Below are 27,199 nucleotides of genomic sequence, written 5' to 3' on the forward strand. Positions count from 1 at the left end.
TGTTTGCCCAGCTGTTAATAAAACTAATTACTTGATCCACATTTAGCTAGTCGTTCTGTGAATCTTGGACTTAAAAACTCTAAGAGAGGCCAAAGTCTGACTTAGAACTCAAGGAAGCAAAAGCTCTATTTTAGAAAAAAGAAATTCAGTTATAACTTTTTGGATATTTTAGTAAAAAGAAACAAATATATACCATAAGAATATATTTTAAATAAGAGTCAGGAGAGGTTTTTGTCCTCTCATGACTGTTCTCTACTTCTTCTAGATAGAACCCCAGATTTTTACCTAGGACTTGGCCAATCCAAAGAAGACTACATCTTCCCAGCCTTCTTTGTTATGATTATGAGCAGCGGTGAGGGTAACTTTTGAAAAATGGTCTTAAAGGAAAAGAGCATGTATATCTCATGTATCTCCCTCTTTCCTGTTGGCCAGAATTTGGACATGACGTCTTAAGTTCAATTAGCCATTTCAGGTCATGCCCCAGTGATGGTAGAGCAAAAAAAAAGTCACATCCTAGTCCAAGCCATTACATCATCTGGATTCCTAAAACCACTTGACAGTTCCTCCTGCTTCCGTTCTTGCTTCTCTCAAATCTATTCTACACCAGTAACCAAACAGATCTTTTTTAAAAAAATCAGATAAGATAAAAATCTTGCCCAAAGCCCTTCAATTTTTTCCCATTAGTCCTATAATAAAGCCCAAACTTCTTGAGGCAGGATCCTTGTGATTTGGCATCTGACATCACCCTTCACTCACCTGACCCAGCCAAGCCCTTTTTATCCTCCAGGCTTCATGCCTCTCATTCCATATGTTTTGCCCAAGGTTTTTCTCAAGATTCAGCCTTAGTTCAAATGTCTCCTTCTCAAACAGACCTTCCTTGATTTCGTTCCTACAGTGGTCTCCCCAGCCTCATTAGTACCTCATCATCCTATTTATTTCCTTCATTACATTTCATCACAGCCTGTGTTAATTTGTGTATACCATCTCCCCTACTAAAGATTCTACAGGTTCTTCTTTGTGCTGTTTACAAGTGGAACACTCCCTTAAAAATTAATGATGGGCTGTATGGTGACTAACATAACATAATAAAAATTAAAAATTAAAAAAAGATAAAAGAAAAAAACAACTGTAACATGAGCTTCTAACACATAGTAGAGGCTCAAGAAATTCTCATTGAAAGAAAAATTAATACACCTACCAATCAGTCAAGGACCCCTTTTATTATTTTTCTCCATGCATTGTGATTTTGAAAGATTTTGCTATCAAACTATTTAAGTAAAAATTTACCCATTTCCCTTTTTCTTTATTACTCAAAGATCTATTCATTTGCTAAAGCTTCTGATCAGCATGAGATAATCTGTTGTTACCAAACTGAGATGATAAAATTCCAGTTCAGATTAACTAAGGGCCATTTCAGCTGTAGCTGTGCAGGCATATTGTAGGGAAGCCTACAACAGTCACCAACCTTTTTGAAATGCTGAAAATAGCCATGAAAATTTCATAACTATCCTGACAAACACTTTAGTCTGTTGTTAAAGAAGAATAAAAACTACATTTCTAATCAAGGACCAAAGTCAGAGATTTTAGAATTATTTCCCCTTCTTGCTTATCTTCATCTGTAAAATGGATATTCTAGACAGAGCTAAGAGTGCTTCTGTCTCCCTTAAATGTCCTGTTTCTCCCTGCTGCCATCATGGAGTCTGACTGCGCATGACTGAGAGGGTAAAATGGGGTATTACTGAGATGCAAAGGGGTCTGAGGGACTTTCAGACACAATAAATACTCATTCATGGTCTAAGAAACTTATAATTCCACTCCTTTTTTGGAGGGGCTTCCCACTGTTTATATATTAAAATATTGTGGAGTAGCATGAAACTTGCCTTGTCTACTCAAAACACTATGAATCCTGCACCCATTTCTTTCTGGTTTGACAAAGTTTCTGATTTGACAAAGATCCCTAAGGAGCCAAGACAACCCCAACAAGGTTAGCAATGAGCGACCTGAACACAGCTCAGAGGAAACCCTTCAGAATCCTGGTAAATTTAAGTCTTCCTGTAAGACACTCATATACCTCCAAGGACAGATTTGCAGACAGAGCAGAGCAGGTTTGCGAACATGAGTCACACACATCTTCACCATCAATTCTTGACAAAAAGGTTTTTGTTCTTGTTTACCTCTACAAACAACCTTGCCCATTGATTGTCGAACTTAGTAGTGGAGGAGGTTAGTGGGGTGGATTCCTCATGTTGTTCAATAGCATCATTGGTTTTCTCCAGTTAGGGATCAGCTTGAAGCTATGCTCTTTCCTCGGGGGGTAGTGTTTACCTGTGAACTTCCTCAGTAATACCAGCCTTAGCAACAGCAGCCACCACTATGATAACTTCCTGCCACTTGGTCTTAGGATGGATTTATTGTTGTTACAGAAGCTGGTCCAGGAAACCAGAACGATTACAGTCATTTAACTTTGTCATTTCAGATGCGACTACTTTTCTGGTATTAAAACCGCTTGCTGCTCTTGGCAAAACGTGAGTATATAATCAGAAATTGAATAAAAATAAGGAGATTTGGAGCTAGAATTCAGTCTCCAGCATTGACCCTCCCCTCCTCACACTGTCCTGAGCTGTCATGCCCCCCTCAGGTTCACAAAAATGAGTAAGGAGAGGGAAAGGAGAAAGGAAAAGTAGAGCCAAAGAGTGGAGTAATAATGGAGAGTAATGACTATCCTCAGTTTGCTTCCAAAAGCATGGTAGAAGTCCTAATCTTCTCCCAAACCAAGACCTACTCAAAGCAATCTTGCCTGCAATGAACAGATAGTAATATTCCTATTTGTATAAGTTAGTGCCAACTGTGAAATTCAGTTCCTGGCTTTCTTCTCAGTTCCATTCCCACAGTCAATTCGAAGGGACACAAACTTTTGTGTGTTGCTACACCGTGGAGCTTAGCAAAAGAAAAGGAGAGGAAGTCTGTTGAAACAAGAAATTGTGAAGGCCAGGAAGAGAGAGAAAGAAAGAGACAAGGAGAGAGATTTCAGTGTACTCTATTTTTATCCTTCTCCCCAACATCAGCTCATTCAGAATAAGCGAACTCTGGGGCGCCTGGGTGGCTCAGTGGGTTGGGCCGCTGCCTTCGGCTCAGGTCATGATCTCAGGGTCCTGGGATCAAGTCCCGCATCGGGCTCTCTGCTCAGCAGGGAGCCTGCTTCCTCCTCTCTCTCTCTCTGCCTGCCTCTCTGCCTACTTGTGATCTCTCTCTGTCAAATAAATAAATAAAATCTTAAAAAAAAAAAAAAAAAAAAGAATAAGTGAACTCTATCTACACACCCACACTGAAAGGGCCTGTGGTTAATTAACATAGCTGAGTGTAGCATGACGTTGGTACTTCTAAGGTCATAAGTTTAATTTCATTATGGGCCAGGATGCAGACTGTACCCCCCACCAGAACCTTCCTCCTCACAAATACACAGCACAGATAACAAAGCCAACCGGAGAGAGGAGAGACAAGGTCAATTCATTCTCACTCCTAGATAAATAATTCAAAGATGGCTTGCTACTGATGTGAATCTGAAATTTCAGAGGCAAATATGAAGATCTAGTCAAAGAGTACATTTTTGTACATATAGATACCTGAAAATATAAATATATATTACATTTACAAAGTCATTTCTTGGTTTCAAGTAATCCATTTGGATATTCTACTGAATTGTAATAGGGTACATTTTCTCGCCACTTTGCAAAGGTAACGTATTGAGTCAGGGAAGCAGCACACTCAAATGAGGGTAACTACAGGAAGGTTCATAAAGGGACTATTTTCAAGGCAGGGGAAGTATTTAGGTAATGGTAGTATAAAGCCAAAATCCAGTAACAGTCAGAGGGGGGCAGTTGCCACCTCTGGGCACTAAGGGCTAGAGAAGGGAGCAGTTACAGAAAGCAAAAGAAAACCATCTTGAGAGAAACAATGGCTTCCCTGGGGAGATACAGCCAGTCCCTGGTCACTCCACAAAAAGGGATTCAAAAGAATTATACCGTGATCTCCTGCTGATTCTCTCCTTGACCAAACTCACTGAAAACCAAGGAGTAAGAGAAACTATTGCTGTTTTGGGGACAGAATCATCTTCCAACACAGTGAAGAGAAGGCAAAAGAGAGAGAGAAGGTGGATATGAGGGGCAAACAAATATAGTCGGTCTCAGGCATCATTCATCACTGATCATTAGACACTTTAAATAAATTTATGTACAACTGTGCAGATTTCCACTTTCCTATGTTATATTATTTTTTCATAACTTGATTTCAAGTACTTTTGGCATAACATCTACACTACACATTTTGGTTTGGCTATTGGAAACTCCAACCCTAAACTAACCATCAGTTAAAATTTCTTTTGAAAAATAAGTAATGTCCCATTTGAAAAAGAACAGTAATGATGTTAATCCAATTGGTAATGACATTCTAACCTGTTTATTTAAAATGAAAGACAAGCAATCTATGAACATGAAAAAATTTACATATAAACAACCATAATTATAACCTATAAGATTAATACACTTTTTTTTTATGGCTGCTAATTACATTTTACAATGAGAAAGCACAGTAGCTCCTAAGGGAAAGAGTTGTTAAAATCTATCAAGTCACTAGTAGTGTGTGAATTTTTAAGCCTAACCACACTGCATATATTCAACCGAAAGTTCTAACAGCAAGTTGGATTTAAAACCTTCACTTTTTAAGCAAGAGACTTTTAGATTCCAACTAGTTCTATAGTTCTTCTAATTTATGGCTTCTCCTGACCTTCAATTTTTCCTTATTCAAAAAATAAGTGAACACTATTTTTTTCTAATTTCCATACATTTCAGTAGACTGTAATTTCTAGAAAATGATAACCAGCATATATGCAAAATTGCAAACTAAAAAGGTTAATTCAATGTACACACTTTTTCTGATTAGTGGTTAAATTAAATATAATGTATTTTTAACGGTTACTTTTTGATTTGTCCATTCAACAGATTAGCTCCCACTATATTCCAGATACCATGATGGGCTCTGGATATAGGGCAGCAAACAACACATGGTCCTTCCACCCTCACAAAGCATATGGTGAGATGAAAAAGACAGGCATTAAGGAAACAATCACCCAAATATACATTTAACAGCAACTGTAATAAGCACTGAGAAAGAGAGGTACAGGCTGCAAAAAGTAACAAGGTAACTCGTCTGCTCTGGGGGGACTGGGAAGGCTTCCCTGAGGAAATGACATTAAGCTGACACATGAAAAGTGAGGGGAAAAAGGAAAGGAACACCCAACACCAGCCACAAGTTGTCTCTCACTTCAGCCTTCCTTCAGATGTGTAAACGACCCAATTTGTACAAGTGAGGAGGAGGGGCAGTCGACTGACAGGTACTTAATTTTAGAAACTTGTCATAGGTTGCATAATATTATAACAAAGGCCACCACTCCCCATGCTTTTCACACATACTATTTTCAACTAGTATATGCATAATTTGGGTTCTCATATCAGAACTATTTAAGAAAATAACTACCAGCAAGAAATTTAATTTCTCGAAATTTAATTATCAGCAAGAAAGTGTGTTATGTTCTCATAGATCCTGGATACATAAGGGTCAGGAATGAATGAACAAATTAATGGATAGATGGGAAATGAAAGAATGAATAAATCCAGCAAAATCTAAACTCATAGGGAAAAATACCAACCTTAAGGCAAGGGCACAGGGACAAGGGAAGCATACTTTATATTACTTATAAACTCTAATATTTGTTTCTTCTAGGAAAGTGAAAAAGTGATCAAAAGTAAAAGAAACACTTCACTTTCACTCAAGCAGTGAAGACTTTGGGATAGGATTTCAAAAGACATAAGAAACAGGTTAGAAATAACCCAGGAGGAGAATAATTGGGGCTTTTTCCTCCTTACAAGATAATATACATTTTCAGCACCTCTCAGGAGGAGGAATGAGAAATAAATGAATCTGTCCACCTATGAAAACTCTGCTCAGTGACCCAGCATCCTGGAGAGACAGGAGAATGTCATTCCCTGGTTTCATTACTTCTAACTACTACTACCATGATTCCACTGTATTCCAGAATAAAAGATACCTTCTTGAAAAAAGTTTTCATGCAGTTTGGAATTTTGAAATGAAATCTATCTCTAAGTATTCTTTTCAACAAAAGGTGGGGAAAACTTCTCAATGAGTTTCCTAGGACAGTCAAATTTTCTGTAAAGAGGTTGTTTTTTTTTTACATGAGTACAAAAAATTGATCAATTATGATTTGTTACATTAGAAAAACCAAAATGATGTTGTGGCATGTTCTTAGCATCATTTGCTAAATCACTTAAAAATCTAACTCTCCCACCCACTCATCCCCATCACTGCTGACTTAAAACTATCACCTAGCATTTAATTTTCCTCTTCTGCTGATTTTCTTGCTGTAGCAATCACCACTGCAGTTCAATTTTTCCCCCAAGCGGGTCAGCAATAAACCATTAAAAAAATAAAGAGTTACTAATTATAACCAATGAATTGAAGTCAATAAACCTTAAGCTGGCAAACAGTCCATTTAGATTGGCATTTTATCACTCAATAATATATGATTTGAATCTTGAATATAAGGTAGAATGTTGGTAAGGACATTTGTCTTTGTAAATAGTTTCCCACTTGACAATTTCTTGGATTTTCAGTGATTACCCACATTCACTGATACCCTGGTTTTCAACTGATTATTTATCCCCCAGCTGGCATTCAAGTACAGATTCTGAACATCAAATACCAAAGACCACTGGAAATTTTCATTTCCTTTATGTTATCTAAGCTAGTGAATTCAGTATGTTAGAAGAGAGTGCATATGAGGTTAAAGGTCTTAACTACAGCTCCATTTACATAGGGACAAAACTCACCACACTCCAAAGACCAAATAGTTGATTTCATAAATGGCCATCATTGGATAATAGCAAAAGTAGATGAAAGAAGGCATATGAGTCATATTCTATTATTCCACTATATATTTTCAATATAAGCACATGTTCCTCTGCCAACAACATCATTATCATCTTAGTATCCAAAGGGCAACACATTAAGTTTCTCCAAACTGTACTAATTAGCCCTTTTATTACCATCTCTGCTGCATCCATAGGGGAGGGCTAGCTTACTGCTCTTAATAAACCTCCTTTACCTGTCATATCCCATCTACACACCTAACTAATGAAACTATGTATGCATGTGTAAGTTGTGTGTGTATATCTATATATATATACGCATGTGTGTTTGGTTGGTTTTGCGAACATTCATTTAGCAGGTTGTATTGGCCAAGAACTTGCTAAGTGCTCCCTCCCAATTTTATGGGTGAGAAAACTAAGACCTGGAAAAAGTTAAATAACTTGCCTGAGGCTGAATAATTTGTAAATGGTAGAATGGGATTTAAACATAGTCAGTGTGGATCTTGACTCATCTCTTAAACACCTCTACCCTCTACTACCTCAGGTCTATTTTAAAATGTTTGTTCTTCAGTAGCTTTGCCTCCCATGAGTGCCCACATTCCTAAAAATGCAACCACAGTTTCCTGTTCTCACCTTTTCCAATCACGTACACCACCCTCTCAGGGTCTCAGGCCATGATTCAGGTAGAGCTCAGACACTACCATCACCACTTAAGTCATCACAGTGAAAAGGAAAAATGAACATTTCCTATAAGTAAATATAATCTCCTTCCTCTGGTTTCTACTAATTGCTATAGTCCCTTATGTGGAGGAAGGCTTCCTAGCCCAGCCGGGTACTAGCAAATTGGTCAAAGACAGTGTGGGCATAGGTAGAGTTTGAGTAGTTTTGGCAGCAAACACCTACGTACACAAGGGCAGTCAGGAGCTGAGGCCCAAAGACAAGAAAAAGCATGTGCAAAAACAACGGGTGATTAGCAGAGGCGGAAACCAGGAAAGGTAGAAGGAGACTAAAGGGTATTCCAAGCACAGGGGACAATACTTGATAGAAACAACATATAAAAGAATATGCTTAGAAAAATAAAACAATTCAGTGGTCTTTGTACAAAGTATTCATGAGCCTAGTTCAGTCTGGTTTTGTTTGTTTGGTTTTGGTTTTCATTTCAATAAGCATTTGTTAATCACCTACTATATGCCAATAATCTTACTTGACTTCTATGAAAAATCACTCTCCTAATTTTCCTCATAAATCTCTACATCCTTTGTTGGCTATTATTCTTGTGTTTCTTCCTTTAACTGTTAGTCTTCTTTAAGATACGATCTACATTGCCTTTTCTTGTCACTTGACAACCACTCCAGATCTATCCATCCAGTATAAATCGCTTTTCTGATCTCCACACCCATGTCCCTGAAATATCCAGTGTATCCAACTTGTATGTCAGAGCATGTCCCAAACTTATTACATCTTTACCAGCGTAAACTAGAAGCCAACTGGTATGCCAAAATTCTCAAACCACATCAAGCTATTCAGCCTGATTCCAAATCTATATAAGAGTTACATAGTTTATTGTTTGTAACAATTTCTAACTACAAGGTACTGAGTGTTTTCCTACTACAGCATACAATGCAGGACTTCGGTCTACCTTGTCTAGCCCTCATCTTTCCTATGTCTTTCAGTGGTCAGATTAGCCACCATAAATAAAGACGTTTTAAAAAATAAATTTAGGTCTTAATTTCCATAAGAGGAAAGAAATATGCTTTGGTATGTGCTTGGCATGAAAGATATATTTACATTCCGAAAGACTGATTCACCAGCATTGACTACAAAATCTCTAGTCCATGAAGTTTTTTCTATAATATTGCTGCTCAGTGTTGTCAGCAAACCCACAGCACAGCATCACCTGGAAGCTGCTTAGCAATGCAGAACCTCAGGCTCCACCCTGACCTACTGAATGAGAATCTGTATTTTAACAAGATCTCCAGGTGGTTTCTATGCACAATAAAGTTGGAGAAGCAATGCTCTAATCTAAAACATTGAATGTGTACTCAGGAGCCCCGTATTTTCTTTTGAAAATTTTCCATATTATACTCAAAGGGATTTAAATGCATTCATTGCAAGGATTATTTTGGTAGATCTTGATGTTATCATCAGGAGGAGATAGAAAAGTTCCCTCTAAGCTCACTTTTAATATTAAGACATTGGTGCCTTGAACATGATGTTCACTTCCCCTAAGGTGAAAAACACCTCCTAAAAATCCAGATATTTCTTTTCAAAAATATCCCACTATTCACAAACTGTAATCATATTTTAAGAGTATTTTGTTTCAATTCTTGTATCAAATGTTGACATGAAGTTTATTTTCATGTCATGGTTAATCTATAGACCAGTGAATAATACATCATGTCAAGTGTTGAGTGTCAGTAAGAGGTTTTTAAAACATATTGCTCAATTATTTGAAAATAACAGATGAGTTTTTGAAAAACAAAAGTTTGACAAATGCTGCATGATTGAAAGTGAAATTTAAGATGCAATGTACCTTGCCATCAATAAACTTCCCAAAACATTCATATGCAGCAGGATAATTTAGTGACATACTAATTATTATCTGATTCTTATTGCTCTAGGAGAACCATGAAAGATTTCTTTTTCCTTTTTTTCTTCCTTTTGTGTCTGCCACAAGAGCAGTCAATCCTGTATTCCCTAGATAATAAACAGGCTTTGTTTTCAGAAGCCTTAGCTTACAGAAGCTGTATATCTAAATTCTCTAGAGAAGGAGGATCACCCAAGGTTTGAAGAGAAAGAATTGAAATGGGAGAGAGTAGTGTCGTTCTTCATCAGGGACTGATAAAGAACTTCATTTTGCTCCCTTCTAATGTCTGAGAAGCCAGGAACCTCAACAAAGAAGCCCTTTACCTGTGTTTGCCATGGAAGGAAAGGGTCAGTGACTTTTAATAGCCCATGGGGGCTACAGTGAGCATCTCCATAGCAAACGTCTCTGTAGCAACTGAAACTGAAGTATAGACCCCAAATATAACAATGATTGAATTTCTTGACATGCTAGTAAATGTGGCTCATTGCCAGAGTTACTTGATATAGAAGAAAAAAAGTTGCTTGCACTTGAGGTTTTTTTCTTTTTTTAAAGATTTTATTTATTTATTTGACAGAGAGAGATATCACCAGTAGGCAGAGAGGCAGGCAGAGAGAAGGGGTGAAGCAGGCTCCCTGCTGAGCAGAGCGCCTGGTGCGGGGCTCTATCCCAGGACCCTGAGATCATGACCTGAGCTGAAGACAAGAGGCTTAAACCCACTGAGCTACCCAGGTGCCCCTGCACTTGAGTTTTAAAGAACAAATATATTCCTTACAACTACTGCCCTATTACAGGGTAGGCTTGTGAGCTAAGACCCTGGAATACACTAGCTCTTTAGCAGATTTTAGGAAAGTACACTGTACACAGTAGATGATCCATATTTGTTATTGATTAACTACCTAGTAGTGACTGTAAAACAACTTGGGAATCCTGACTTTAATATCTACAATCTACCTGGTAAACTGCTTCTCAAAAGCTTTCCACATTTTTGGTGCTTAAATGAAAATAGACTTTTTTTTTTTTTTAATGAAGAGCTGACTCCTTTTTCATAGACCATAACTTAGATATATGAAGACATTTATTGTCTTTCCAATTCTCTCTAATTTTCTAAATAATCTAAATATGTAAATGTTTTCATGATGGTTTGCCAGAGACTGTATGTAAATATCATTGGACTCTTAGAAGCAGAAAAGGATAGAAAATAAAACCTTTCAGACACTTCTGTCTTGAAAAATACTACTACTTCAACCTTGAACTTGATGAGACTTATATATTACTTTTTAGATGTCCTTTATTTTTTAATTTTAAGAAATAAAATTTGAGAAAGTTTAACTTAAACGGTTTCTAATGTCATTTAAGAATATAATCTAACTTAGAATGCCTGAGTGGCTCAGTCAGTTAAGCCTCTACCTTCTGGTCAGGTCATGAACTCAGGATCCTGGGGTCCAGCCCCACATTGGGCTTCCTGCTCAGCAGGGAGCCTGCTTCTCCCTCTGCCTCTGCTGCTCTCCCTCCTTGCATTCTCTCACGCACTCTTTTGTTCTCTCTCAAATAAATAATTAAAACCTTAAAAAAAAAAAGAAAGAAATATAATCTATCTTAAATTAGGACTGCAGATAATGAAAATGTAGACTTTTTTTTTCCTTCTTTCCTGACTTTTTTCCAAGTCAGATTTACACAGAGGGAGAGGAAGAATTGGGAAGATACAAAGATGGGGGAAAAGATTTTTCAATTAGTAATGAGGAGACTATTTTCAGGAGAGGGGTCAAGAAGAGTGGGAAGGTTAAATACTAGGATACCTGGGTGGCTCAGTCGGTTGAACATCAGACCTGTAGTTTTGGCTCAGGTCATGATCTCATGGTTGTGGGATCCAGTGGTGCTTCTGGCTCCCTGTTCTGAGGGGAGTCTGCTGGAGATTCTCTCTCCCTGTCTCCCTCTGCCTCTCTGCCTACATGCATGCTCACACTCTCTCATCTCTCTCTCTCTAAAATAAATAAGTAAATCTTTAAAAAAAAAAAGAAAAAAAGGTTAAGGGCTCCTGGATGGCTCAGTTGGTTGGGCAACTGGCTGCCTTCAGCTCGGGTCATGATCTCAGGGTCCTGGGATCATGCCCTACATCAGGCTCTCTGCTCCCTGCTCAGTCTGCTTCTCCCTCTCCCTCTGACCCTCCTCTCTGTTTGTGCTTCCTCTGTCTCAAATAAATAAAATCTTAAAGAAAAAAAGAAAATCTTGAAAGAAAGAAAGTTAAGTACTGCATGAGAAATCATAATTAAAGTAATAAGGCTAGAGTTTGAGAAGAAGAGGATTAGTGGAGATAGCAGTAAGGCTTGAGGACTGAACATCAGAAACAGGGAAAGAAACCTGAAAAGAGGAAAGAGAGAAGTGGGAGCCTTTAGTAAGGGAAGGAATAGGCAAAGAAGCCACTGTTTTCTCTCCAAACTTCCATGCTTGCTAAGAGGCTACCATTGACTTACTCATCTGTTTGTCCTCTTTCTGGACTAGTGTAGACTTGGTTCAGGGTAGTCTCATGCTATCTAACCATTCTCCTGGGTTAGTGAGTCCTATCATGCATGTTTAACCATCAGGCAGATATTATAATCAACACATCTGGACTTACACAAACTTAACTGCATTATTCTGCCCACAGTTTCTGATTAAACATTACCAAATTTTCTTCAAAAGTTCCTCTGTTCTATGTCAATGTGGTTCAAGTATTCCACAAAAATTTTTTTAAATGCGTATTTTTCTTTCTCATAAGAAATACAAGCCATCAGTGAAAGGTAAGTTGTCAATTTCCCACTATCAAACTGTCAAACCTGACTTCCTGGGAACCCAGTCCCTCTCCCTTCCTTCTGTTACAAGATTAAGATACACCACTTTTCCTATCTAATATCAAGCTTCATCTCGTGCTCTGAATTGCACATGCAACAAACTCTCTGCTCTTAACACGATAGAATATCCCCTCTCTCTAAATCATTAACTTCATACTCTTAACCAGGTTCTTCCCACCTGCATTCATATTTACTCAAGACCTTCCTATTTAAAAAAACAAAAAACAAAAAAAAACAAAAAAACACATTTTTTAAAAAAGAAAAAAAATGCAACCATTTCTGAAACTCTCACCCAGCTGTAGTTCTCAAGCTAACTTTGTCTCCCTTTGCAAGTAAACTTTTAAAAATTATCTAAACTTACCCTCTTCATTGTTCTACCTCCCACTCTCTTCTCAGTCTTAAATCTGGTTTCTATCCCAGTGCTCTACTGAAATTGCTGTGTATAAGATCACTAAAACTTTTTGTGTCACAAAATCCAATGGCCAATTATCAGTCCTCATTTCACTAAAACCAGCATCATTTTTTTGAAGATTTTATTTATTTATTTATTTGGAGAGAAAGAGTGAAAGATAGCATGGGAGGGGAGAAGGTTAGAGGGAGAAACAGACTCCCCATGGAGCTGGGAGCCTGATGTGGGACTCCATCCTGGGACTCCGGAATCATGACCTAAGCCGAAGGCTCAACCAACTGAGCCACCCAGGTGTCCCTGAACCAGCAGCATTAAAATTTTGACAGTACACTCCCTGGCTTCTACACATGCTCCCCCAGTTTTCTCCTAGCTCTCTAGATGGTCCTTCTTTGTTTCCTCCTCTGATTTATCTTTCTCTGCCTGGAATTTAAGTGAAGTTCCTTGAATCCTGACCCAAAACCCAATTTTCTTCACATACTTGCATTCTTACAAAGTGATAACATCCAATCACGCTAATGACTTTGATTACCATCCATATTATTACAATTCCCATTATTTCATCAGTCCAGATCTCTTTTCTAAAATGCAAATCTAACACCAACTGGATAATGGACCTCCACTTAGAAACTTTAAACTTACCTTAAACTCAATACAATCGAAACTAAATGTACAGACTCGTGTCTGGCCATGAGGGAATAACTGGGACCCGTTGTACCCACCACCACTGTAAACAATTAGAAAACTGGACAAACTATATGAAATAACTACTTTAAGACAAGTGGCAATTCAAGACTCTACTCAGACAGAGAAACAAATGAGTTGAGCCCTATGATAGTCCTGGCTTTCTGTCAGGAGTCACCTTTTGGACTATGGAGTATGAAGGGACATGTCAGGCAGGACAAGGTAACCCCACTGAATTGAGAAAACAGAGTTGAAAGAAGGTAAAGTGACAGAAATTTGTAGGTCAAAGAACCAGAGAAGTGGAAGCCAGGTAGACAAAGAGCCCCAGAAATCTGCAAATGCTTCCTCTTGACTCTTTTGCTAAGTACAAGTACACTGTACAATTTAAATACATTACAACTTTTTTTGTCAATGATACTTCAATAAAGCTGGAGAAAAAAAAAACAGAAACTCACTTTAATACATAAACACAGAGCGGTTAAAGGTTAAAAAAAATTAAAAATATATACCATTGAAACACTAATCATAAGAAATTGCTAAAATGGCAATAATTAGACAAAGAAGACCAGAACAAGGAATATTTTCTGATAAAGAAGGACATTTCATAGTGATAGAAATATAAAAAAATAACAATCCTCCATTTATATGAAATTAAGTATAGATTATAAAATATATGAGGTCTGACAGACCTCAAAGGAGAAGCATATAAATCTAAAATTATAATTGGAGATTTTATCACTCCTCTTTCAGGAACTGATAGAACAAGAAGACAGAAAATGAGTTAGAATACAGAAGATTTGCATAATATGATCAACCAAGCTGACTTAATACACATTTATAAAACACTCTGCCCAACAAACAGCACAATACATATTCTTTTGAAGTGTGCCTGAAGTACTAAGATAGACCATATGCTGGCCCACAAAACATGTTTCAAAATTTTTTAAAAGGCTGAAATTATATCAGGTCTGTTGTGTGACCATGATGATATTAAATTATAAATCAATAATGAGCAGATACCTGGTAAATCTCTCAAATAAATTAGATACTTCAGTATATACTTATAAAGAACTCATAGGTCAAAGAAGAAATCTAAACAAAAATTTGAAAACATTTTCAATTGAATATAAATAATAACACAAAAGATCATAATTTGGGGGGCACAGATATAGCAGTCCTTAAAGTAAGGTATAGTTTTAAATGACTTAAAAATTAGAAAAAATAAAAGTACTTAATCAATTAACTGAGTTCTGGCCTTAAGTTGCCATAGAAAAGAAAATTAAAACCAAACTAAGAAGAAGGAAAGAAATAACAAAGATATAAACATAAATCATATCTTTGCGTATAAAAATAGAAAGCAAATAAAGATAATCAATAAAACAAAACCTATTCTTTTTAAAACTCCCCCAAATTGGGGCACCTGGGTGGCTCAGTGGGTTAAAGCCTCTACCTTTGGCTCAGGTCATGTCCCAGGGTTCTGGCATGGAGCCCCACATTAGGCTCTCTGCTCAGCGGGGAGCCTGCTTCCCTTCCCCTCTCTCTGCCTGCCTCTCTGCCTACTTGTGATCTCTGTCTGTCAAATAAATAAATAAAATCTTTTTTAAAAAATCTCCCCCAAATTGATAAATTCTAGCTATACTAATTAAGAAAAAACTCACCAATTACAAGTATCAGGAATAACTAAGAGAACATCATTACAGATTCTATAGATCTGGTAAGGATAATAAGGAAATACTATGAACAATCTTATACAAATAAATTCAACAATTTATTTTTTTTTAAGATTTTATTTATTTGAGAGAGAGAGAGAAGCAGATACAGGCTAAACAGGAAGGCTGCTGCAAGGCTCCATCCCAGGACCCTGAGATCATAATCTGAGCCAAAGGTAGATGCTTAACTGACTGAGTAGCCCAGGCACCCTTAAATTCAACAATTTAGATGAAATGCAAATTCATAAATTGAGGACACAAATTATTTTTTAAATTTTAATAGAAAACTTGAATAGCACCATATATATTAGAGAAATCGGATGTGTAATTAAAAGCTTTGCCATAAAGAAAACTTGAGACCCAGATGGCTTCAACAGTAAATTCTTTTAACATTTAAGTAAGAAATAAAACAATTATACACAAACTCTTTTAAAGAATGGAGAGAGATGGCACTGATCTAATGAGGACAGCATTATCTTGATATCAAAACCAAAGAACATCAAGAAAACTACAATAATTGTCTAATATTCTTTATAAATATTTTTGTTGTTATTGAATAAAAATTCACCAGTGAAATGCATAGATTTTATCTGCAAAATTAATACGTTTGACTTACCTCTCATACAATATGCAAATGTATACCTCTGGTTAACAAATACTGCAATAATATATATTTCCATCACTCAGAAACTTTCCTCAGCCTCCTTCCAGATAATCCCCATTACCCACAGATAACCACTGTTCTAATTCAAATCATTGGATTAGTTTTACCTGTCTTTGAGATTCACATAAAAGAATCACACAGTATTTATTAGTTTTTTTTTGTCTGAATGGATATATGACAATTTGTTTCTCTAATTTTCTCTTAGAACTGGTTTCAATTTGATACAAATTTCCTTAACAAAATATTAACAAATCAAATCCAGGAATATATAAAATAACAATAAATAATGACCAAGAAGGTTTATCCCAGGAATACAATCAATTTTACAATATTAACAGGATAAACAGAAAACCATAAATCTAAACCATACAATCATTTCAATTGATATAGAAAAAGCATTTTTAAAAATTCAACACCTATTCAGGATATAAAGAAAAATAAATATGTGATTAAATAAATATATAATAAACTCTCAGAAAATTATGACTAGACAGAAACCTTCTCAACATAATAAGGGATGTCTATTCAAAAAATATATCTAACATTATACCCGGTGCTGAGAGCTCAATGCTTTTCCCCTAAGAGTGTGTACAAAGCAAAAATGTCTATTTCACGATTTCTATTCCACACTATATTAAAGCCTAACCAATATAATAGAATAAGCAAAGGATAGATAGACAGATAGATACACAGATTAGAAAGGAAGAAGTAACACATGTGTTTACTTGCAGACAACATAATCATCTACACAGAAATCTTAAAAAATCTACAATAAAGCTAATAAAATCAATAGGTAAATTGAGCAATATCACAGGATATAGTCATTATAGAAAAATAAGTTGCATTTCTATACAACACCAACAAGCTGAAAAATAAAATTTTTTAAAAATATCAATTACAGGGGTGCCTGGGTGGTTCAGTGGGTTAAAGCCTCTGCCTTTGGCTCGGGTCATGATTCCAGGGTCCTGGGATAAAGCCCCTCATTGGGCTCTCTGCTCAGCAGGGAGCCTGCTTCTTCCCCTCTCCTTCTCTCTCTCTCTCAGCCTGCTTCTCTGCCTACTGTGATCTCTATCTGTCAAATAAATAAATAAAATCTTTAAAAAATATATATCAATTATGATGACATTGAAAAACAAATACTTAGGGATAAATTTAACAAAATATACACAAAAAATGAACACTGAAAACTATAAACATTGCTGAAGAAACTTAAAGAAGGTATAAGTAAATGAAGGGACATGATGTGTTCATTGACCAGAAAATTCAATATTGTTTTGATATCAATTAACTCTAAATTGATGTAGAGATTCAATGCAATCTTGGGAGGCTTTTTTACCGAAGTTGACAAGCTGATTCTAAAATTTATATGGAAATGAAAAGAATCTACAATAGTTAAAATAATCTTGAAAAGTAAGAACATACTTGGAGAATTTTGAGATTTACTATAAAACAGCAATGATCAACAAAGTAAAATACTGGCATAATGATAAATGTTGAGAGGAAGGAATAAAATACAGAATCCAGAAATGGTAGGTTGAGTTTCTTAAAAGGTGCCAAGACCAAAAGGAGAAAGGATAATCTTCTCAATAAATGGTGATAGAACTGAATATCCCTACAGGAAAAAAGTAAACCTCAGTCTTACAACATCCATAAAAATTAACTCAAAGTTGTTAATACATTTAACATAAGTGATAGAAGTATAAACCCACTGGGATAAAACAACAGAAAATCTTCACAGAATTAGGTTAAGCAAATTTAGATAAAAAAACAAAAAACACAGTCCATTTAAAAAATTATGTTAGGGGGTGCCTGGGTGGCTCAGTGGGTTAAGCCGCTGCCTTCGGCTCAGGTCATGATCTCAGGGGCCTGGGATCGAGTCCCGCATCGGGCTCTCTGCTCAGCAGGGAGCCTGCTTCCCTCTCTCTCTCTGCCTGCCTCTCCATCTACTTGTGATTTCTCTCTGTCAAATAAATACATAAAATCTTTAAAAAAAATTATGTTAGACTTTATTATGGTCGGAACATTTGTGTCCTCCCAAATTTCATATGTTGAAATCTCAATCCCAACAGGACAGTATTTAGGAGATGGGGCAACTGGGAGGTTATTTGGCGATAGGGCAGAGCCCTTATAACTGGGATTATAAGACTACAGAGAGCTACCTCATCCTTTTATTAGGAGATATTACCATCCAGGAAGCAGTCCTCACCAAATAATGAATCTGCTAGCAGAATGACCTTGGACTACCAACCCTTCATAACTCTATGAAATAAATGTTTGTTGTTTATAAACTCAATTCATGGTATTTTTTTATAGCAGTTCAAATGCAATAAAACAGACTTCATCAAAATTCAAAATTTCCACTCTCTCTTCACAAGGTATCATTAATAAAATTAAAAGACAAGTCATAGATTGGGGAAAAATATTTGCAATAGATATCTGACAAAAAACTTTCACTCAGAAATTTTAAAAGCTCTTAAATGAGTAAGAACACAAACACCCTAATTTGAAATGAGAAAGAGTTGAAGAGAAATTCAGAAAAGAAGATATTCAAATGGAAACTCTTTAGGGAGATAAAAATAGAAATTATAAGCCCTGAGATATCATCACTTAGCCACTAGAATGGCTAAAGCTAGAAATTGACAATACCGAGTGTAAACAATGATGTGGAACAATTAGAATTCCTGTATGTTGCAAATCAGAGTGCAAAATGATAGAAGCATTCTTGACAATGATTTGGCAGTTTCTTTAATACATAGACTATATATGTATATAAGTACATATTTGTATATGTATTATATTTATATAATACATATTTATAAAAATTAAGTACATGCACATACCATACTACTTAGCAATTCTGCTACAAAGTATATTTATTCAAGAGATATAAAAGTATATGTTCATTATGGTAGCAATCCAAGTGTCCATTAATGGATGAATGGACAAAGAAGGTATGATGATATACACACACACAGTCCACAGACAAACACAATGAAATATTACTCAGCCATAAAAAAGAATGAAAACTTGCCATTTGCAACAACATGGAGAGATTTAGAGAGTATAATGCTAAGTGCAGTAAGTCAGTCAGAGAAAGACAAATACCATATAATTTCACTCATATGTAGAATTTAAGAAACAAAACAAAGAAAAAAGAGACAAATGAGAAAAAAAGACTCTTAACTATAGAGAACAAATTGATGGTTACTAGAAGGGAGGTAGGGGTAAGGGGAAGGGAAAGGGTGAAACATGTGAAGGGAATTAAGAGCACATTTATTTTTAGCACTGAGTAATGTATAGAATTGTTGAATCACTATATTGTATACTGAAACTAATGTAACACTGTATTTTAATTATAGTAGAATCAAAAATATAAATAAACAAAAAACATACATTCACACAAAGGCTTGGACACAAAGGTTCATTGTAGCTTTATTCATAATAGCCAAAAATTTTAAAAAACCTAAATGCCCATCAACAGATGAATGGATGAACAAATGGTGGTATAGCAATAGAATGGAAAACAAGTTAGTGATACAAAGAAACAAACTACTTATACACATAATAACATGGATGAATCTCAAAACCTTTATATGGAACAAATGAAGCCAGACCCAAAAGACTGCATATACTATGGTTCCTATTTTTGAAATTTTAGAAAGACATATCTAATCGCTAGTAAGAAAGCAGATCAGTGATTGGCCGGAACCTGGGCAGAATGTGACTACTGTGAAGGGCAGAAGAAACTTTTTAGATGACGAAAATTTCTCTGTCGTGGGGTACCTGAGTGGCTCAGTCGTTAAGCGTCTGCCTTTAGCTCAGGTCTTGATCCCAGGGTCCTGGGATGGAGTCCCTGCATTGAGCTCCCTGTTTGGTGGGAAGCCTGCTTCTCCCTCTCCCACTCACCTGCTTGTGTTCCCTCTCTCACTGTGTCTCTCTGTCCAATAAATAAATAAAATCTTAAAAAAAAAATTCTCTATCTTGACTGGTAGTGATTAAACGGGTATATACATTTGTGTCAAAACGCACTAAATTAGCCATGTAAATAGGTTCATGTTATTTTACATAAAAATTACTTAAAACAAGTGCATATTATTATATGCAAATTATTATTTAATAAAGATGGTTTTTTAAAAATCTGTGCACAGCTTCTCCCTCCACCCTAGCCCATACCCTTCAAAACCAAGTCCTCTCTAAGTTATTTGAAACCTTGGTATCATGCTATCCCACTTCCATCTCCCTCAACATATAATCATCATGTTATCTTTGCTTTCAAAATATCTCAGAGTCTTAATATATCTTATCTCCACTGGTGCTTCTACTATACTACACTAAGTCTCACCGAGATCTTTAAGGCATCTCAGCAGTCACTCCTGTGTCCTTCTAGTGTATTTCCCATGCTCTAGTCAATACAAATCTGATGATGACAGCTCTTTAAAAAATTGTTCAGTCCTTACCTGGTCTAAAAGGCCCTGTACAGCCTAGTCCCTGCATATCTCTCCAATATTTCAGTCATCCTATACGTCTCCACACTCTAGCCACAGTGACTTTCCCTTCAGTCCTCAAAGGGACTATATTTCTTCCCTCTTTAAGGCCTTCTCCTGTGTTCTATGCTCATATACCCCCATCACCTAAATCCTCCCTCATCCTTCAGATCTCTGTTCAACATCACTTCCTCAAGAAACCTTTCAATGGTCCCTCATAACACTCAAGAGTTTTTCCTCCATAGTACCTACTTCTATTGGAATTATATGATTTGTATAACTTACTGTTTAATTTCTATAGCCACTGTAGAATTTAAAGTTCACAAGAACAGTGGCCCTGTTTATCATACTTACCACCATATCTCCAGTACCTAGTAATAATAAAAAGTTCAACAAACACGAATAAGTGAATGAATTAATTAATTATAAAATAAGACTAAGTAGGCTCACAGTAATGATAAAAGAAAGTGTCAATGATGACCTTCTCTGAGAGTAAGTAGCTTCTTTAATCACTGACATTTTGGTTCTAAAATGATCACTGACATTTTGTCTCTAAAATGAGTCCAGAGGGACCCAGAAATCCAAGTAGAATACACAAACCTATAAAAGGTGAATGTCATTTTATCTTTAAGGACTTACCATTGTAGTCTCTATGTTTTAAAATCTAAAAGAGATAGACTCATTACCTGGGATGTGACAGTGTACATCAAGAACAATAATAATTAAATGAATGTAAATATATAAAATAAATAATATATAATATATGTAATGATGCATGTATTCACAATAATACTCAGAAATTCATTGGTCACCATTGGAAGTTGCATGGGTACCAAATTATTACACTTAAAATTGACAATAAATGGGAAGAAAATCAAATACTTAACTTGCCTTTTCAGTAGTTCATAGTTATTATGTAGTGAATGAGGGAAAGTTCTTTATAGAAGAATTCCAACTAGGAGTGCCTGGCTGGCTCAGTCACGTAAGCTTTCTGTCTTTGGCTCAGGTCATGATCTCGGAGTCCTAGGATCAAGTTTTGTGTCAGGCTCCCTGCTCTGTGGGAGGTGTGCCTCTCCCTCTCCCTCTGCCTCTGCCCATGCTTGTCCTCTCTCTCTCTCTCTCTCTCTCTCTCTCCGACAAATAAATAAATAAAATCTTAAAAAAAAAAAAAAGAATTCCAACTAATAAATGCAGAGAGAATTATTTCTGTTATGATGACTCTCAAATTTGCTTACTACCTTTAAGCCTACTTTGACTTGGTCTCTCCATAAGACATTTCAAACAGCCCATCCTGTATGGCAAAATCAGGGATATCTTTCTTACTTCCAAGGACCTTCTAGACCAATGGATCAGTAAGCTGATACATGGTTTGTATGATGATGATGACACACATGATGAAAGACTCAACATAAAAGTTTTGCAATATTCTGTGGGGAATGTTGAAGGCCAGCACAAAGACTTTGTGCTTAATTTGGTAGGTGATGGGGAACCACAAGAGATTTTCTTTCTTAGTAATGGCATGACATTATTAGATCTGTGCTTCATAAAAATAAATCTGGCAGCATATTTTAAAATAGACTGGAGAAAAGAGGGACTAAAGGTGGGGAGAGAGTTGAGAATTTACTGCAAAATTTAAGGAGGCTGTCATAATGGCCTGAAATGGGGCGATAGCAGTGGGAATGGCAGATTCAGGAGCCAGAGGGGAAGTATAATTAGACAAAGTCTAACAGTTGCAATTAAAAAGGAAAATCATAAGTGTATAAAATGATACTAACAGTGTTATGATTAATGAATGACTTGTGATAATAATAATAATAATGACTGTCAGGATTTGGTTTGCAAGCTCCAAGCAGTCAAAAATTCACAGTTGGTAACACAGTGTTGGTAAAATGCTAAAACATTTAGGATCAGAGCCTAACCAAGTACTAGAACCCACTTGAGAATTTAGAACAGAAAAAAAGGAAAGGAAATTCATTACATAGGTGACAAGGAGAGGAAAAATCCCAGAGGACAGTGAGACTGCTTGGTTGGCAACTACCATGCCTAAGCCAGACTGAGAGGGAGAATGTAGAATGACTAGAGCCAGAGGCTGGGGTCAACCAATAAAAGCTGAACCCTTGGCAAGCCTGAGACTTCCTAAGAGACAATATCAATATTAACCATATGACTTCAAGGCAGAGATAAAAGAGGAGAAATAATTAGAAATCATTTTCCTTTCTATCTGCCAATTTCCTACCAGTGCCCTGCATTAACAAAGATCAGCTGGAAGCTTGCTGATAGAGGAACCACAGAAATACAAACTACAGGGATCAACCTCTTATAATATAGGGCAAACAAGAGGGTGGTTGAAGCATGGATATAAAAGCAGATAGACCAAAAGCCCTCACAACTATATAATTTAGGGTGAAAGCCTTCAAATTATCAGCCTAAGAACAGACATACAAGTATAAAATCAAACAAATTAAATATTCTGTAATCTTACATTTGAATTGGAAATGCCAGTCTACACTGATGATTCCTTTTATTTTTAAAAATGCATTCCAGGTGGTGGGTATTATAGAGGGCACGGCTTGCATGGAGCACTGGGTGTGGTGAAAAAATAATGAATAATGTTTTCTGAAAATAAATAAATTGACAAAAAAAAAAGAAAAAAAAATGCATTTCTTAATTTTGTCTACTGAAAATGCTAAATGCAATGACCATGCAATAGCAATGAACTCTTCCGGCACTCAGATTGTGGTCTCTAACTACCATTCCTCATGGAAGTGAAGAAGGGTCCTTCTAGGAATCATTGATTCTAGGTATACAGCAAGATGAACCTGAAACAACTATTGTGCCACAAAGCAAGGATATTATCAAGAATTTATAGATATAGAAAGGACACTGGAGTCAATATGGAGTTCCTACTGATCTAAAGTGGGACAATTTTCATCAAAAAGAATAATAACTGCAATAAATTAGAATACATTAAAAATATAATAATCCAAAAATAAATTGAACTTAAATCTAATCAAGCCTCTATATCACACTACCAGTTTATATTAAATATGAAGACAGAACAAAAGTTCCACATTTTGGAACACATGAGAAAGAATCAGAAATCCAAAAAGTGGAACATTATGTAGTGTTCTATGGTGACACAGGTTCTCGAAAAAATCAATGATATTAAAAAAGAAGAGGGGCTCCTGGGTGACTCAGTCAGTTAAACATCCAACTCTCAGTCTTGGCTCAGGTCTGGGATCTCAGGGTTGTGATTTCAAGCCCCATACTGGGTTCTACACTGGGCATGGAGCCTACTTAAAAATAAAAAATTAAAACTAAAAAAGAACAAAGACTTAAGGGACACATCAACCAAATGCAATATGTGGATTTTTTTGGATATTGATCCAAATAACCCAACTGTAAAAGACATTTTTAAGACAATTAAGGTAATTTGAATATGAACTGGGCTTTAGATGATATTAAGGAATTGCATTAATTTTGTACAGAATGCAAAAAAATAGTTAAGAAAAGAAAAGATAAGGGGTTCCTGGGTGGTTCAGTGGGTTAAATGTCCAACTCTTGATCTCAGCTCAGGTCTTGATCTGAAGGTTGTGAGTTCAACTCCTGCATTGCGCTCCATGCTGGGTGTGGAGCCTACTTCAAAAATTTTTTTAAAAGATTAAAAGTCTTAGGAAAAACCTGTAGCTTCTCACCCAATGATGGCCAAAGTTGGTCTGGAAAAGCTGGGTCTGAATCTTAAGACATGCAAAGCTTTCTGATTATCAGAATCACAGGGACAACTTTTAAAATTTCAAAATTTCTGTTCTGGGTTGACACTAAAGAGTTTCTCCAACTAACTAAAAACGATCCAGACTACCATACTACAAGGCAAATCCTACAAAAAGACCTTCAAGCTGAGTCATTTTTTTAATAGCACTGTTTCTATATAGCCTAGAAACCTACAGCAAGCACACTTTTTTTTTAAGATTTTATTTATTTATTTGGCAGAGAGAGATTACAAGTAGGCAGAGAGGCAGGCAGAGAGAGAGAGGAGGAAGCAGGCCCCCTGCTGAGCAGAGAGCCCGATGCGGGACTCGATCCCAGGACCCTGAGATCGTGACCTGAGCCGAAGGCAGCGGCTTAACCCACTGAGCCACCCAGGCGCCCGCAAGCACACTTTTAACGAAGCGAGCTGTCTTTATCTGAAACCTTCTTTCAGTGTAGTAGAGTAACAGTAATAATATTTGCTACTTGTTACATGTCTTCTAGGCACTATGTATATTATATCTCTTGCAACAATCCTGTTGCAGTCCTGTTCCAACAATCAAATGATGAAGGGCTAATGTTTGAGCTAGAATCTGTTGGATTCCAAAGACTACATTCTTTCCATTTTACTATATAACTTCCTTAGTAACAGGCAGGAAAAAATATTTCCTACCATATGTATTGCATCCTTTCTATCTACATCCAGAATTTGTTGTCCCCCAATACATCTCCCCTTGTAAATGGCAGCTGCCATAGCAGAAGACCCAGCAAAGACCTGAACAATAATTAAAATCTGAGTCAAAGAAAAAAAAAAAAAAACTGGCAAAAAGAAAAACCCACATGAATTAAGGTCCTGTAATAACCTATATTATCAACATTACTCATATGACTTCAAAATGACTCCTTCACCAAATCCAACCTGATAAATTGGATTTATTTCTTCCCAGAAAGAAAGGATGTATATAAATGTCCATAAGTATGTCATAATTTCATGCATGGTATATTTCATATCAGGAACATAGACAAAATCAACATTTCCAAGTCCTGACATCTTTACTAAATCTATAGAATCACAGGTACAAATAAAAAAATATATATTCTTTCGGGGCGCCTGGGTGGCTCAGTGGGTTAAGACGCTGCCTACGGCTCAGGTCATGATCTCAGGTTCCTGGGATCGAGTACTGCATCGAGCTCTCTGCTCAGCAGGGAGCCTGTTTCCTCCTCTCTCTCTGCCTGCCTCTCTGCCTACTTGTGATCTCTCTCTGTCAAATAAATATAGAAAATCTTTGGGGAAAAAAAAATTCTTTCAGTTGAAGCATAAACAATTCTTAACACTAGTATTTACCATCCTCTACTATAGCTATTAGCTAATAGCCTTACTTTATGAAAAAAGATACTCATTTTCTTTGAACCGCTTTTAGTTGAGAAAGTAAATTACTGGGCAAAAAAAATCAAACTCCCTGTTCCTTAGAATAATTTTAACCACTAACTTATTATACACTGAAAAATATATACACCTATTGTTGGTTCACAACCCTGGGAGTTCCCTGGTGAAATCTGAAACTGGCTCCAGTACATGGAGGTTAAGAAGAGAACAAAGAAAGAAGTTATCCATTCCAGATTGGCAGGTTAAATAACCAAGGGAACTTACATAAGATGCCTTGTCTTTGGCAGCCACACAATCAGTAGATCTCCACACCTGTCGCCAAAATCTTAGAAGTTGATACAGAAGCCTTAAGGGGGCTCAGTCACATATTCAGTCAAGATGGTCTCAATAATGCTCTCTCAAGACTATGTCCTTGAAATACCTCCCAGTGTGGGAATGGTGGGCAGAATATACATTTCAAGGACAGGGGAAAAGGTGAGGAGCTCCAGTCCAAATTCTAGATCAACTAGCCATCATGTCCTCTCAATGACCTCCTGCAACACTCAAGCAAATTAAATATTCAAGCTAACCAAAAATCAAACTTCCAAACACACTCGTGCTAAATGGCTAAAGATTTCATTTCTCGGGGCGCCTGGGTGGCTCAGTGGGTTGGGCCTCTGCCTTCGGCTCAGGTCATGATCTTGGGGTCCTGGGATCGAGCCCCGCATCGGGCTCTCTGCTCAGCGGGGAGCCTGCTTCCCCCTCTCTCTCTGCCTGCCTCTCTGCCTACTTGTGATCTCTCTCTCTGTGTCAAATAAATAAATAAAGTATTAAAAAAAAAAAAAAGATTTCATTTCTCACCCTTATATCCAGACACACCAAGGAACAGTTTGCTGAGAGACTGACTTTAATAAGTGAAAATTGCACATAGTGGGGTAATTAATTCCCAAGCCACAAGAAGCAAAACCAATGAGAGAATCTGAAGACTAGTCTTGGCAACCATGGATGTAGTCATTCTCTTCTATGCCAGAATCTTGGTAGAGAGATTTTTCTCTTCCTAAGCAACACTATGGACATCCTCTAGGGTGATAGAGAGCCCATGTTACTCCCACAGAGCTGCTCAGTTTGGCATGGAACCTAAACATTGTTTTGGAATTCATACACTTAGCACAAATCTTATTTGTGAATCTTTTTACATACTTGAGAATCTTATTATTTTTGTCAGATTATTATTATCTCATAAGTACAACCTGAGACAAGGACTTGGATACAGGTGGTTTTTCCAAAAGGTAAGCCCAGAAAGCAAGAGTAAATGAGTTTGGAAGATGAGATGGAGAAGTTAGAAGATATATCATTACCTGGTTAGAACAGTGGGAATCTGGGACTCAACTCTGCAAGGGACCCACAGGAACTATATAAAATGTGCATCAGAATTGTCCTTTTAAATAATATAAGTCAGGACATTTATTTGCCAACTCCCTACTCCATCAGTTGAAAGTTCCTGGCAAGGTCCTGACTGTCCCACACTCCAGATTCTATACTAGACCACTTTCCTATGGCTTTGTGAAAAGTGCTAAGAGTTTATATTTTTAACAAGTTGCTGTGTATCCTGGGACCAGACTTGAAGAAGTCCCCCTAGAAATATCTCATATATACTCACAAATCAGTCTGTCTTAGAAATAGTCCAAGGCAACTGCACTGTGCTGGCTCCCACCTATAAACATCCTTTAACACCCATGAAGCATTGTAAGGTGGTTCACCATACATGCCTCCGAAGTGGTGC

General features: G+C 36.7%; 1 protein-coding gene across 3 annotated transcripts in view; it reads right to left on the reverse strand.

Moving 5' to 3' along the window:
- GRM8 (glutamate metabotropic receptor 8) overlaps nt 1-27,199 on the reverse strand; it is a 737,958-nt gene that overhangs the window by 591,465 nt on the left and 119,294 nt on the right. The window lies entirely within an intron of this gene.

The sequence above is a fragment of the Neovison vison genome, chromosome 4, assembly GCF_020171115.1.
Source record: "Neovison vison isolate M4711 chromosome 4, ASM_NN_V1, whole genome shotgun sequence".
Classification (NCBI taxonomy): Eukaryota; Metazoa; Chordata; class Mammalia; order Carnivora; family Mustelidae; genus Neogale; species Neogale vison.